Genomic DNA, 14,144 nt, shown 5'->3' on the forward strand with positions numbered 1-14,144 from the left:
CAAATATAGTAGACTTATTGCAAACAGTATAAGAAAAACAGACCAAAACACAAAAACTTAACTAATCATTGAACCATGAAAATGAGGTCAAGGCCAGATGACACCTGCCAGTTGGACATGTACACCTTACAGTCCTTCTGTACACCAAATATACAAGACCTATTGCTTATAGTATCTGTGATATGGACTTGACCACCAAACCTTAACCTTGTTCACTGATCCAAGAAATGAGGTCGAGGTCGAGGTCAAGTGAAAACTGTCTGACAGGCATGAGGACCTTGCAAGGTACGCACATACTAAATATAGTTCACCTATTACTCATAATAAGAGAGAAATTAACATTACAAAAAATCTTAACTTTTTTTTCAAGTAGTCACTGAACCATGAAAATGAGGTCAAGGTCAATGGAAATGTGACACATGGAAACAATGTAACATGAGGCATCTATATACAAAGTATGAAGCATCCAGGTCTTCCACCTTCTAAAATATAAAGCTTTTAAGAAGTTAGCTAACGCCGCCACCTCCGCCGCCGGATCACTATCCCTATGTCGAGCTTTCTGCGACAAAAGTCGCAGGCTCGACGAAAAAGAAAAATACTGTTCTAAAATAAAATACATGTTCTATATAATATTACAAATACATACAATAAAATATAACTACAAATCATAGTAACATGTGAATAAATCTTCATAACATGTGCAATGCTTGTTATATTCAGATGGAATTATTACATGTTAATGTAAATTGATCTGTTTCTTTACTGATGACTTTTTCTCTTCCTTTCACTCCTGCCTATAAGAGAAAAGTAAAATAACATTTAGTAAAATATAACAAAAACGTGCTATTCCGCTGAACATGCTAAATGTAAATATTAATGGTGAAATCAACAATTTTGATCATGTTGATAAGTTGAGACTATCACATTTGACATTTATAACAAAACTTCTTTTCCCCCTCTGACCATTTTGATTACCTTGTGTGACTTTTCACACAATCAACATGATCATAATGTACATAACTTTTCTGACATTTTTTATCAATAAAGATAGTATAGCCAATAATAGTTTTCAAAATTATTTAGTGTAGAGTTGAGTTCTTTTCCCTTTCTCCAATTGAATGTTCCTGGCAACCTGCATTCTTTTATGTTACTTTTTTTCATTTAACAAATACTGATCAAGATTTAAAAGGGGAGCAATATTGAGTTTTCCTGTGGCTTTCAAAAGTCAAGACCGTTCCTGTCACCTAAAGTTGTATCTTAAGGAGGCTTGAGGGTATAAAAATTCAGCAAAAATTTAAACTTTTTTTTTTTCATTACAAATTTTTATTTCTTACACTATTAGTTGTTACTTTATGATATGGTAAAAAATCAACCAAAAAATCAATTCATTTTGGCCCCAGATGACTTTTGAATTGTTTATATCATTTAAAAAGCTCCAAATTATCTCCCTTTGATGAAAAAATGCCATTTTTTTGCATTAAAATTGAATATCTTTTTTAACTCATCGGTGACCTATATTTTTATTATTTTTTTCAAATAAGCTGTACTAAACTAAACTATTCTAAAATTTAAGCAATTTCTGTAATTTAGTTCTTTTTTTATTTCGACATTCCCTTTTTTTCTCCTATTAGTTCAACAGAAAAAAAGTAACTTAACAAAAATGCATGCTTCTTTCGAAGGCAGATTGTGAGCTTAAATGAACGGTGACCCTATACTTTTATTTTATTTTTCTATTAAGTATAGGATAAAGTTTATTTCTAGAAAAAATTAGCGAAATCCTATATTTAAAAACAAATATTGAGATATACCCGCGAGCCCCCTTAAAGCTTTTGTTTCAGGGAATTTGGTGTTGACAGTAGATGTTTGTGTGTTTTTGGTTATTCAATTGACAATTGAGAAGTTTATTAAGTTCTACAATCACTTGTTGATCATTTCAAGACAGTTGACCTATAAAAATATGATGAAACCTTTTCAACTGATTTTTATAGTTTGTTCTTATGTTGTGCTGTAACACCACTGTCCCAGGTTAGGGGAGGGTTGAGCAACCAAAAACTTGTTTAACCTGCCACATTCTTTATGTGCCTGTCCCAAGTCAGGAGCCAGTATTTCCATGGAAGTTGTTGGTTTATGTATGTTATATATTTGATTTTCGCTACTTGTTTTGTTATAATAAATTATATAGATTAGGCCGTTAGTTTTCTCAAATGATTTTGTTCATATTTTTTCTGATCAGCCTTTTATAGCGGACTATACAGTATGAGTTTTTCTCATTGTAGAAGGCTGTACAGTTACCTATAACTGCTTATATCCACTTTATTCAAACTTTGGTGGATAGTTGTCTCATTGGCAATCATGCACCTTCTCCTTATTTTTATATAAATATAGGTCAAAACTGCATAGATCTATGCAGTTTAGTTATTTTTTGTGTTGTTGAGTTGCGTTTCATCTGTAATAAACAGGTAAAAATTCTTGAAACATATGTTTTATCTATGTGAACATCATGGATTATTTCTTCTTCTTCTTCTTCTTCTTCTTCTTCTTCTCTTCTTCTTCCTTCTTCTTCTTCTTCTTCTTCTTCTTCTTCTTCTTCTTCTTCTTCTTCTTCTTCTTCTTCTTCTTCTTCTTCTTCGTTCTTCTTCTTCTTCTTCTTCTTCTTCTTCTTCTTCTTCTTCTTCTTCTTCTTCTTCTTCTTCTTCTTCTTTTCTTCTTTCTTCTTCTTCTTCTTCTTCTTCTCTCTTCTTCTTCTTCTTCTTCTTCTTCTTCTTCTTCTTCTTCTTCTTCTTCTTCTTCTTCTTCTTCTTCTTCTTCTTCTTCTTCTTCTTCCGTTCTCCAAACACCGCTTTCTCTTCTTCTTCTTCTTCTTCTTCTTCTTCTTCTTCTTCTTCTTCTTCTCTTCCGTTCTCCAAAACCGCTTGTCGATTAACTTAGGGTTTCACAATATGTTAGACTAACATGTCTAGTGGTGCAATCAGGGTTTTGTTTTTGCAATGGGGGTTTATAAAGGGGTACTTTGAGGGGCAAAAAGAAAAGAGGGTTTTACTATAGAACCCTATGGGATTTTATTTTTTAAAATTTTCAAATGATTATAATTGAAAACCGTTCGTGATAGACATAAACTTTTTAATTGAAAAATGTTCTAAATGATAAAGCCCATTAAATGAAATACAGGGTTAGTCCCCAGGGGTCACCCCCACCCCCTGCCATTTAAGAAAGTTCTAATACCTTGTAAGTGGTCAAGATCCCCACCCCTAAACCATATATATTCTGGTTTGTCATGCTAAGATGGTTTGAATGATATACAGGGTTAGTCCCAGGGGTCATTCCCCATCCCCTGTCCATTTGAGAAAGTTCTAATATCTTGTAAATGGTCGAGATCCCCACCCCTTAACCATATATATTCTGGTTTGTCATGATAAAGCACATCAAATGTAATACAGGGTTAGTCCCCAGGGGTCACCCCCACCCCCTGCCATTTAAGAAAGTTCTAATATCTTCTAAGTTGTCAAGATCCCCCACCCCTAAACCATATATATTCTGGTTTGTCATGCTAAGATGGTTTGAATGATATACAGGGTAAGTCCCCAGGGGTCATCCCGACCCCCTGCCATTTGAGAAAGTTCTAATATCTTGTAAATGGTCGAGATCCCCACCCCCTAAACCATAATATTCTGGTTTGTCATGATAAAGCACATCAAATGAAATACAGGGTTAGTCCCCAGGGGGTCACCCCCACCCCCTGCCATTTAAGAAAGTTCTAATATCTTGAAAGTGGTCAAGATCCCCACCCCTAAACCATATATATTCTGGTTTGTTATGCTAAGATGGTTGAATGATATACAGGGTAAGTCCCCAGGGGTCATCCCGACCCCCTGCCATTTGAGAAAGTTCTAATATCTTGTAAATGGTCGAGATCCCCACCCCTAAACCATATATATTCTGGTTTGTCATGATAAAGCACATCAAATGTTATACAGGGTTAGTCCCCAGCAGTCACCCCCACCCCTTGCCATTTGAGAAAGTTCTAATATCTTGTAAATGGTCGAGATCCCCACCCCTAAACCATATATATTCTGGTTTGTCATGAGAAAGCACATCAAATGAAATACAGGGTTAGTCTCCAGGGTCACCCCCACCCCCTGCCATTTAAGAAAGTTCTAATATCTTGTAAATGGTTGAGATCCCCACCCCCTAAACCATATATATTCTGGTTTGTCATGCCAAGATGATTTGAATGATATACAAGGTTAGTCCCCTAGGCATCACTAATGCATATAACTTTACTGGACCAAACCAATTTTCACTGGACGTTGCCCAATGTCAGGAGACCCTGGGAATTACGAATTATGGGAGCTTCGTTTGGGAGACTTCGTAACAGCATCCTGTTACAATCATTTCTTGTTCCTTTCAAATTCTGTGAATAAATAAATGCGGAATGCGTCCATGGGACACAGATTATGCCCCCCGCTTGCATATAACATTTTAAAGGGTCATAAATCAAGAATGGTAAAAGTGACAGACAGTACCCAAATGAGTACTTGATCTGAGTTTTGTGGTTATAAGCATTGTGTATAAGTTTCAGAACATTTGGTTAAGCAAACTTAAGTTTATAGTGAACTAAAATGAATAAACAGCTGAGCCATGAGCACATGATACCTCCGTCGCTTTTTCAAAGAATAAGGTCTTCAACACAGCGAGAAAATCACGCACTATCAGTGTTTCTTGTTTCTCTTTTTTTTATATAGATTAGACCGTTGGTTTTCCCGTTTGACTGCTGGTTTCACACTAATAATTTTTGGGGTCCTTAAATTAATAATAGCTTACTGTTCGGTGTGATCCAATGCTCTGTGTTGAAGACCATACTTTGACCTATAATGGTTTTTCTTTTACAAATTGTGACTTGGATGTAGAGTTGTCTCATTGGGACTCATACCACATCTTCTTATATCTATGTACAAACATACAAGGATAAAACTTAATATCCTCCTCCGCTACGACGGGGCATAACAAAATGCATAAACATATAAAGCAGCAGGACTCTTATTAAGACTGAATATGACAGTACCTTATTCTTTATTCTTTCATCTTATCCCCTGCATGATTGCTGACATGAATTTTGGTTCTTTATTTCTTTTACGTCCAGGCAATTTTGGTATGAAAGCACCATATTTCAAGCTAAGTGTACCCATGATTTGTCCTGGATGTATTTTGATAAAAATGATAAATGTTGACTGCATCTTTTGGTGTCTCTCTTGTAAAACAATAATGCAAAGTCTATGTGTGTTGTTTAAAATTACAAATCATAGGAATTAACCAGCAACATATATTGTATTATAATTTCACTTCTGAAACAATCCTGACTGGTGACTGTACAGTTTCAGCATCCTTTCCTTTGTTCTTAATTTTTCTGATATTCAGCTGAAAGCAGGATCAATATCTTCATGTGTGTGGCAAACAAGAACTAACGACCAGAGAACCTGAAAAAAAATTATCTGTTGAGTTCTCGACTAGTATCATTTATTTATCCATTAAAGAGATAGAGCTTTGTTAGAATTTTGAAAGGTGGAAGCAGTATAATTACTTTAATACACTAAAATATGTAATAAATAAAACAAGAATGTGTCCATGGGACACGGATGTCCCTGCTTGTAAATATATCTCTAATTTATCCTTTTTTCTATTAATAAAGTAACATAATATGAGAATGATGAAAGTGACTTGATCAGTGTTTGGTGTTAATAAGCATTGGAACAAGGAATTATTTGAATTCTGGAAAATTGAAACGAAATTTATGATGAAAACTAACCCAACTAAATAGGGTTAGCCATGTGCGCATGGCTAAGGGGGGTTAGTTAGTTCATACTGAAAGAACAGTGAAAGTAAAATTACCCTTAGCCGTGCATGGCTAACCCTATTTAGTTGGGTATGTTTTCATCATACATTTCTTATCAATTTTCCAGATTTCAAAATTATTCCAGATTCAGATAATTCCTTGTTTTGTGTATAAGTTTCATAACACTTGGTTGAGGCAAAGAAAAGCTAAAGTGCAATTAGGGTTTTGAACTAGTTTTCAATTACTTCAACATGTTCAAGTTCCCTGATATTGATTCATGTTTTTTTTTTATTGCAGTACGTACAGTAATAATCTGATGGTTTAAGAGAGCACAATACCACGACAACAACATGTTTATCAAAATATCATTTTCATTTTGTTCTTTCTTAATATTCCAAAACCACAGAAGAGAAAAATAAATTTCCATATCTTGCCCTGTTAATGAGTCGTAATGAAAATTATTCATCAAATACACATTTTGGTTATGTTGACTTATTTGTAGATCTTACTTTGCTGAACATTATTGCTGTTTATTATATGTAACAGTTTATCTCTATCTATAATAATAATCAAGATAGTAACCAAAAACTGCAAAATTTCCTTAAAATTACCAATTCGGGGACAGCAACCCAACAACGGGTTGTCTGATTTGTCTGACTATTTCAGGGCAGATAGATCTTGACCTGATAAACAATTTTACCCCCATGTCAGATTTGCTCTAAATGCTTTCGTATTAGAGATATCAGCCAAAATCTACATTTTACCCCTAGATTATATTTTTAGCCATGGTGGCCATCTTGGTTGGTTTGCAGGGTCATCATACACATTTTCTTAACTAGATACCCCAATGATGATTGTGGCCAAGTTTGGTTAAATTTGGCCCAGTAGTTTCAGAGGAGAAGATTTTTGTAAAAGTTAATGGTCGACGACGGCCCTTTGGGCCAGGTGAGCTAAAAAAAGATGTACAACAGGTGTTTAGAAATAAAGAAGATAATGCACTCCAAAGAAAATGTTTTATTTATATTAGAGCTGCCATGAGAAAAAACATATGATAGATTTTATCATGTTTATAGCAATATGGGAATTAAAATATTAATGTACAATGTAATGTATGTGCCTGTAATTCAGTGGTTGTCGTTTGTTGATGTGTTAAATATTTGTTTTTCGTTCATTTTTTGTACATGTACATAAATTAGGCCGTTATTTTTCTTCTTTTACATTTGTCATTTCGGGGCTTTTTATAGCTATGTGGTATGGGCTTTGCTCATTGTTGAAGGCCGTACAGTGACCTATAGTTGTTAATTTCTGTGTCATTTGGTCTCTTGTGGAGAGTTGTCTCATTGGTAATCATACCACATCATTTATAAGCATAAATCAAATAAAGTTTATAAGTACAACATTTAAAAGTGTTGATGTTAATAACATTTCTGATATATCCAATTTTCTTGAGGAGAATATCTAAAATATATGAATTTATGAGGGCTTGGAACCCCGCTAACATGTTTAACCCTGCCACATTCTGTGCCTGTCCCAAGTTATGAACCTGGACAATCAGTGGTTGTCGTTTGTTGCTGTGTTACATATCTGTTTTTCGTTAATTTTTTTGTATTTTTATAAGGCCTTTAGTATTGAATTGTTTTACATTTGTAATTTCGGGGCCTTTTATATATGACTATGCAGTATGAGCTTTGCTCATTGTTGAAGGCTGTACTGTGACCTATAGCTGACTGACAGACGGAGGGACAGGGGTAAAACAATATGCCCGCCAACTTTTAGTTGCGGGGACATACAGAGTTATACACTTTGTTTAAAATACTATTGAAAGATCATAATTTAAATTATTCATGTTTACAGAAGTCTTTTGTTAATGTTTATATTTGTATTGTGTTGTGTTGTTTTGTTTCTGTATCACATATAAGTCTGAAAGTTTTTGACCACCAAAATTTGCAAAGAACAATTTCAGTATTTCCCTCAAGGACCACCAGGAGAAAAAAGATTTCAAGAAGTCTGTAATGGAGAGAAAGAATGGATAGGGTTTAAAGAAAAGAGAATATTGGACAAACATGTGCAGAATAAAGGGGCAAACAAATAAAGAATAGAGAAACAATTGCAAAAATAATACAGAATATTGAATAATAGGGCACAAAAATACAGTAAATAGACATGATAGAGATAATATAAATGGGCAAAATAAATAATGAATAGAGAGAAAAATGGTCTAATATTTAAAGAATAAAGACAATAAGGACCCCCTCATCCAAACCCTCATTTAGCAGAACAGTAAAAATGATAATTATCTACTTTCAAGGAGTGTTTGATATGTGGACATTTTCAAACAATTTCATACATTCCCATATCTTTAACTATTTGATCATTACTTACATCTGTCCATTATTATGCTGTCTTTTAGATCACATTGCATTTGAAGCTGATGTTCAATACTTGCACAGTTGTACACCTAGAAAAAAAATCTGCAAAAATAAGATAAAACAGTCTTGTACATGTGTAACTGTCATACTAGTTTAAATAAAGAATCGTGTGACTTTCTAACAGAAAATTTACATCACATCAATGAGAAATTGCAAAAAGTAAATAAAATTATTCATTTGTTGCTTTCGTTGTTGAGATTACATGAGTGCATTAGCTGCCTTATTTTTGACATGTTCACAAATCAGTATCTGGGAGAGCAGTAAATATATAGAGGCTCTGCACCCTCCCCCTGAAATTTTGTGCTCTGAAGGGAACCAGGTGCTTTTTCTAAGTAAGGAAAGAGTTTAAAAATTATCCATCATGTCCTCACATCTAATTATTAAAAGATGATTTAATTGATCATTGAAATGTGTATCAGAGTCAGAACTTCTCAATGTTCATTTTTTGGGGGAATATTTATTACCCTAATTTAATGTTTTTATTGTCTTTAATTAAGTGACTGACACAGTACTGAGGATAACATTTTCATATCTCTTCATTTATATCTACAAATTCTAATGATGTTTCACATCCTGGGAGATTAAAACCCATGAAATTGAAATTTTTCACACATAATTGACTAATAGTAGTAATTGGGAATGCAAACATGTAATAAATTTTTTCCCAGTAGGCAGTTTAACCAAACTTAAGATACAGACAAGACATAATAAATCTATTATACTATATACACAGCATGCACAGGACATGTGCTCCTATCATAATGATGAACTGAGTCTATACTGTCCCTTTAACAAATAATGCAAAGTTAAAAATTTTTGTTATTTAGATTCTGTGAATTTTTTTAATTTTAAACATTCTTAGTTTGTTTGAAATAGATATAAGTTGTATACTTAATCATCTGTAGAATTTTTTTATTAATGAAAAAAAAAGAATTAGCTTAACTGATTAATCTATAAAGATTATAGTCCGAGAACACGGTTATTTTGTAGTGCATTTCTTTTAGACAATAAGTGGAAATAAAAAAAATCCAACCTGAGCTTTCTCAATATTTTTACAGTGTGTTGTACTAAACTTTTGGGACAAATTATATAAAAATTATAGAAAACTTCATCAGCTCTAACTCAAAATATGGACAATTTTATGTTAAGGGGGTCTTGAAATCTTGACAGCTTCCAAAATTAATGCTATTTTTTAACCTTTTTCAGCTGGAACAAATCACTATTTTACTTTAAAATTCATAATTCAAATTTTTTAACAGTGTAATTTTATCCCCCTACTTGCTATTTGAGACATAAAACATGAAGAAATAAATTTGGAAGGGGGATAAAAGAAAATTGGCAAGTAACACCCTGTCCACACTAGTTAGGGACTATATTCGTGGACAATGAAAATCAAAGGACGATAACTGTGTTCCCAGACCAGGTAATTACTGTACATTTTGCTTGTTTATTAAACAGGGAACCAAATGACTTTCATTTAGGACCAAAAGTGTACGGAATTACCCTGACTGACTCTAATGTAAGATCAACCTCCTCCCCAAGGTAAGATATATACATGCATTCATAAACTGGGGCTCCAGTAGGAGATACACCCTTATGTCACAAGGCTTTTACCCTAATGATCGAAGCGTGTCTAGAAATTGCTTCAGATTACTTTTAAACAAATAGAACAGTTTTGAACATTTAAAAGATCTCAAGTACATGTAAATATTAATGACTCACATTTTAGATGACCAACAATGTATTAAGAAATTTTCAAAGAACATATATAATATATATATATAGGATTTAATATTGTCTGCCATGAAATTATGTCCACCAGACACTATTTCACAGTAAATTGTGTCCACAGACTTAATGTTATTATGAAATATTGTCCAAACAATGTTTGCCTATAGTATAAAATTGTGTCCAGATGTGAAAAATTGTCCTTCAATAAAGGGACAATATTTCATATGAAAAAGTGTCCTTCATAGAAAGGACAGTATGTCAAGAGAAAAAGTGCCTGACTTAGGACAGGTGCAAACAAATGCAGCTTGCCTTTTTGTAATTTTGATAAAGCAATATTGTTGAAATTAAAATAGCAATACTTTAACATGTAAGTTATGTAAAATATTCAAAGTCAATGAACCATGACTGAAGGTACATGGCTGAACAATCTCCATGGAAATGAGATGTGCTAATGTTAAATTATACAAAAGCTTCTTTTTATGCATACCAAATATAATTGACTTTATCATCTAAGTCATTCCCTTAAAAAAAACCTAAACACAAACATTAACTTGGTAAACTATGTAAAAGTTTCAAAGTCAATGAACCATGATGAGGGGTTGGGGCTTTATAATCTCCATGGAAACAAGACTTGCAAATTTATGCCAATAAATTTGCATACCAAATATCATTGACTTAACATTAGCAGTTCATCTTAAACTGATCTAATCAGTATCACAAACTAATACATATAAACTAAGCAAATGTTTCAAAGTCAATAGACCATGACTGAGGGGAAGGGGCCAAATAATATCCATGGAAATGAGATATGCCATTATGCTAATACAACTGCATCCAAATATCATTGACCTACAAATGTACCACTAGTGGTTCCCCATAAACTGACTCAGACCTAATCACAAACTAATACATGTATAAAACTAAGCAAAATTTTCAAGGTCAATAGACCATGACTCAGGGGGCAGGGCCAAATAATCTCTATGGAAATGAGATATGCCAATGCTTATACAACTGCATACCAAATATCATTGACCTACCACTTGACTGTTTCACCATAAACTAGACCTAATCTCAAACTAATACATTGTTGACGCCGCTGCCGCCTTCAGCAAACCTATAATGTCTCGCTTTTTTACTCTGTCAAGGCGAGCTAAAAATCATGTAATTTTCAAGAATTTTCTCATAAATACTGTTCTTTCTTCATTTGGCATTTCTTGTACTTTATATAGGGGTTGTGACAGTTGATGCTGGTGGATACTTTTTGTTGACATCTTTATAGCTAAGATAATTGAATATGCTTTGGAATTTAACACCTTCCATTTGGTGTTTTTATCAAATTATAACAGGTTCTTGATTGGTTTGTTTTAGTAATAGAACATTTAATATAGCCAAAATATGTGAGTGACTTTTTTATTATCTCCCTTTAAAGGACACCTTTTACTATGAAAAGGTCCTCTTATTGAAAATCAACCTTGCAGGACAGAATTTAATAGTACTTTATCATGAAATAATGAATTGAAGGACACTTTTTCACAGCATCGGACAAATTAAAATATTTACATTTTCTGTGAAAAAGTGTCAAGGTGGTTGATAGTGAAAAAAGGTATTGTTACTTAAATGACTAGTAATGGATTGTTGAGACTTGTTATATGTCAATACATTTTAGAAAATTGTAATTATGGAGAATAAAAAAGACTTTTTTACAGTGGGCCCCAAATCCCCAAATACCTGTGTCGGATGTCGGTGAATAGAAAATAGGGATTGTATGCAAGTAAAGCCTAGATTTTTGTAAAAAAAAACAAAAACAAAGACTTTTATCTGTTATAGTTTGATCTATTACAGATTTTCATTGTAAAATTTAACTCACTTACAAGTATTATGTCCATGCCAGCATTTATTGTTTACAAAGAGTCCTACACAACCTTAAATCAAATACAATCCAAAGTCAAGCACACCCAAAGCCAAAGGTGTACTTGAATAGGTCTATATTTGGTAGTCTTGATTTAATGAATAACTTTATTTCTGAATTTTAAATTGGTTTTTTTAAACTGTGTAAGAGAAATTATTGCTCTATCTAATAAGCATTGACCAGTTGACATTATTGTGGTCAAGCAGATACCAAAAAATTAAAATATTCGGAATCCAGATTTTCCCCATACTTGTCAGGTAACCAGAGGATTTCCAAACCGAAGTGGTTCGTCTGAAAAAGGTGGAATTTTAATACAGAATAGGTGACGGGTAACAGTTCTGTGGATGGAACAAACATCCTCACCTTCAAACTGGTAAAGTTCAACTTCTACAAGAGTCCTGAGTTGCAGTGCGATAGAAGAACGTCTGTTATCCAAATGCAATCAGGGAACCAGTTCATGTAAGACAAACTTGTTGTGACCTTGAACTTGAAGATGCAGAGATGCTGAATGAAAACTTGTCAGTACGAGAATGAAAACTTGTCAGTACGACAGTAGCCTGTTGTTGAAATGATTTCAATTCATATATATGGTAAACATTTAGTTAAAACAAGTGTGAGAGCAATTTACGTTTAAAGAGGGACTGGATTTTTTGTTTTGTTTCTTTGTTTCTTTTTTTTGGGGGGGGGGGGGGGGGGGGGGGGGGGGGGGGGGAGGGGTGAAAGGTATAGATAACTAAGGGACCTACCATTTGGTTTTTATGGGGGGCTAGGATGAAAAATTTTGTCCTTCATACACCTTATCGCTATTCCCGGCTGACCCGAGAATCAGTCCCGCTTGATCTATTGACGTCATACAACAATCACTTTTCCATTGTGGCGTCAGATATTTTGTATTGTGACGTCAAAATTTTACGGGAACCTGTGTGATGTCCAGTAATGGCGGACAAATAGCGATAAGGTGTATTCTATTAGTTGTTATGTATTTTTCACTCTATTCGATCCTGCCTTTTTTGTTTTGCAATTGAGAATGGAAATGGAGAATGTGTCAAAAAGACAGCAACCCTACCAAAGAGCAGAAACCAGCAGAAGGCCACCAATGGGTCTTCAACATAGCGAGAAAATCCTGCACCAGGAGGCTTGCTTTAGCTAGCCCCAAAACAATAATGTGTACTAGTTAATTAGTTTATCCTGACTTTTTTTTACATACATGTAAATAGTCATCCTGCCTTTTTTTCTGCAAAATGTCTCATCCCACCTTTTGATTACTGAAAACTCCTGTCCTGTTTTTTTTCTAATTTCATCCTGATTTTTTTATATTATAGTCTAGTTGCATAATCAATAATGTTTATTGTTTGAACAGAGTATGTTAAAATTTATTGAAAAATTCGCCCAATATTTGTAAAATGTATTTGCTGCAAACAAATATAAATTATTTTTTATTTGCATAGTAGAATACTGGAATACATTGTACTTACATGACTTATCTTATTGATATTTGTTAACAATTTTATTAATTCTAATCAGTCAATTTGATAACAATATGAATTTATATCTTTTTCAAGTTTTAAAATTGGTACATCATTTTTTGTTACTCATTCCCAGCTGACTATATAGCTAGTTTATCAAAAAAAAATGTTGTTTTTATTATAAATCCATTACAACAATCAGTGAGAATTATCATTTTTAACAATTAATGCTCTAAAACAAATTTTAAGCCAACAACTTTTCAATATTTCCATGTGTTTTCATAAATTTCCTGAATTTATACCATATGAATAAGTTTATTAAAGTTTAATACCCATTAAACAATATGTTTAAATAAAAGTACTAGGGAGAACGGACCTAGGGCGCACAGACTCTGTGGGTGAATGAACTCTGGGTTAACAGACCTAGGGGAAACATGTAATCAGGGCAGAGGGATTTTGTTAATGCGACTAAATATTCTTACATGTACAGGCTATACATCAAAGAATATAATGTAATAAAACCTCAATCTTTATCCAAATCTTCATATTGTATATATGTTCCAGACCATATGAGTATTTGGACCGTACACATATACTCGTGCAGTCGGACCATATGTGTACGGTCAGACCATATGAGTATACTCATACAGTCTAGGACTTAACTGGCCCCTATATGTATTTGTACCATAGGGGTTAATTTTAGACAAAACATTTATCCAAATTTTTATTGAATATATACATACAAATTAATATAGTTACAATTAGATGAATAAAGTGAA

General features: G+C 33.4%; 1 long non-coding RNA gene across 2 annotated transcripts; it reads right to left on the minus strand.

Annotated features, from left to right (window-relative positions):
- Positions 1 to 601: 601 nt before the first annotated feature.
- LOC127725312 (uncharacterized) lies at positions 602 to 12,579 on the minus strand. Of its 2 annotated transcripts, none has more exons than XR_007992913.1 (4): positions 12,263 to 12,579; positions 8,213 to 8,288; positions 5,063 to 5,474; positions 602 to 794 (listed from the first exon to the last, which is right to left on the minus strand). It is a non-coding gene; the product is annotated as an uncharacterized LOC127725312 (long non-coding RNA). The 2 variants fall into 2 exon arrangements; XR_007992914.1 differs by having other exon boundaries at positions 8,213 to 8,301.
- Between the last annotated feature and the right edge of the window lie 1,565 nt (positions 12,580 to 14,144).

The sequence above is a fragment of the Mytilus californianus genome, unplaced genomic scaffold (genome assembly GCF_021869535.1).
Source record: "Mytilus californianus isolate M0D057914Y unplaced genomic scaffold, xbMytCali1.0.p SCAF_15, whole genome shotgun sequence".
NCBI classification, from domain to species: Eukaryota; Metazoa; Mollusca; class Bivalvia; order Mytilida; family Mytilidae; genus Mytilus; species Mytilus californianus.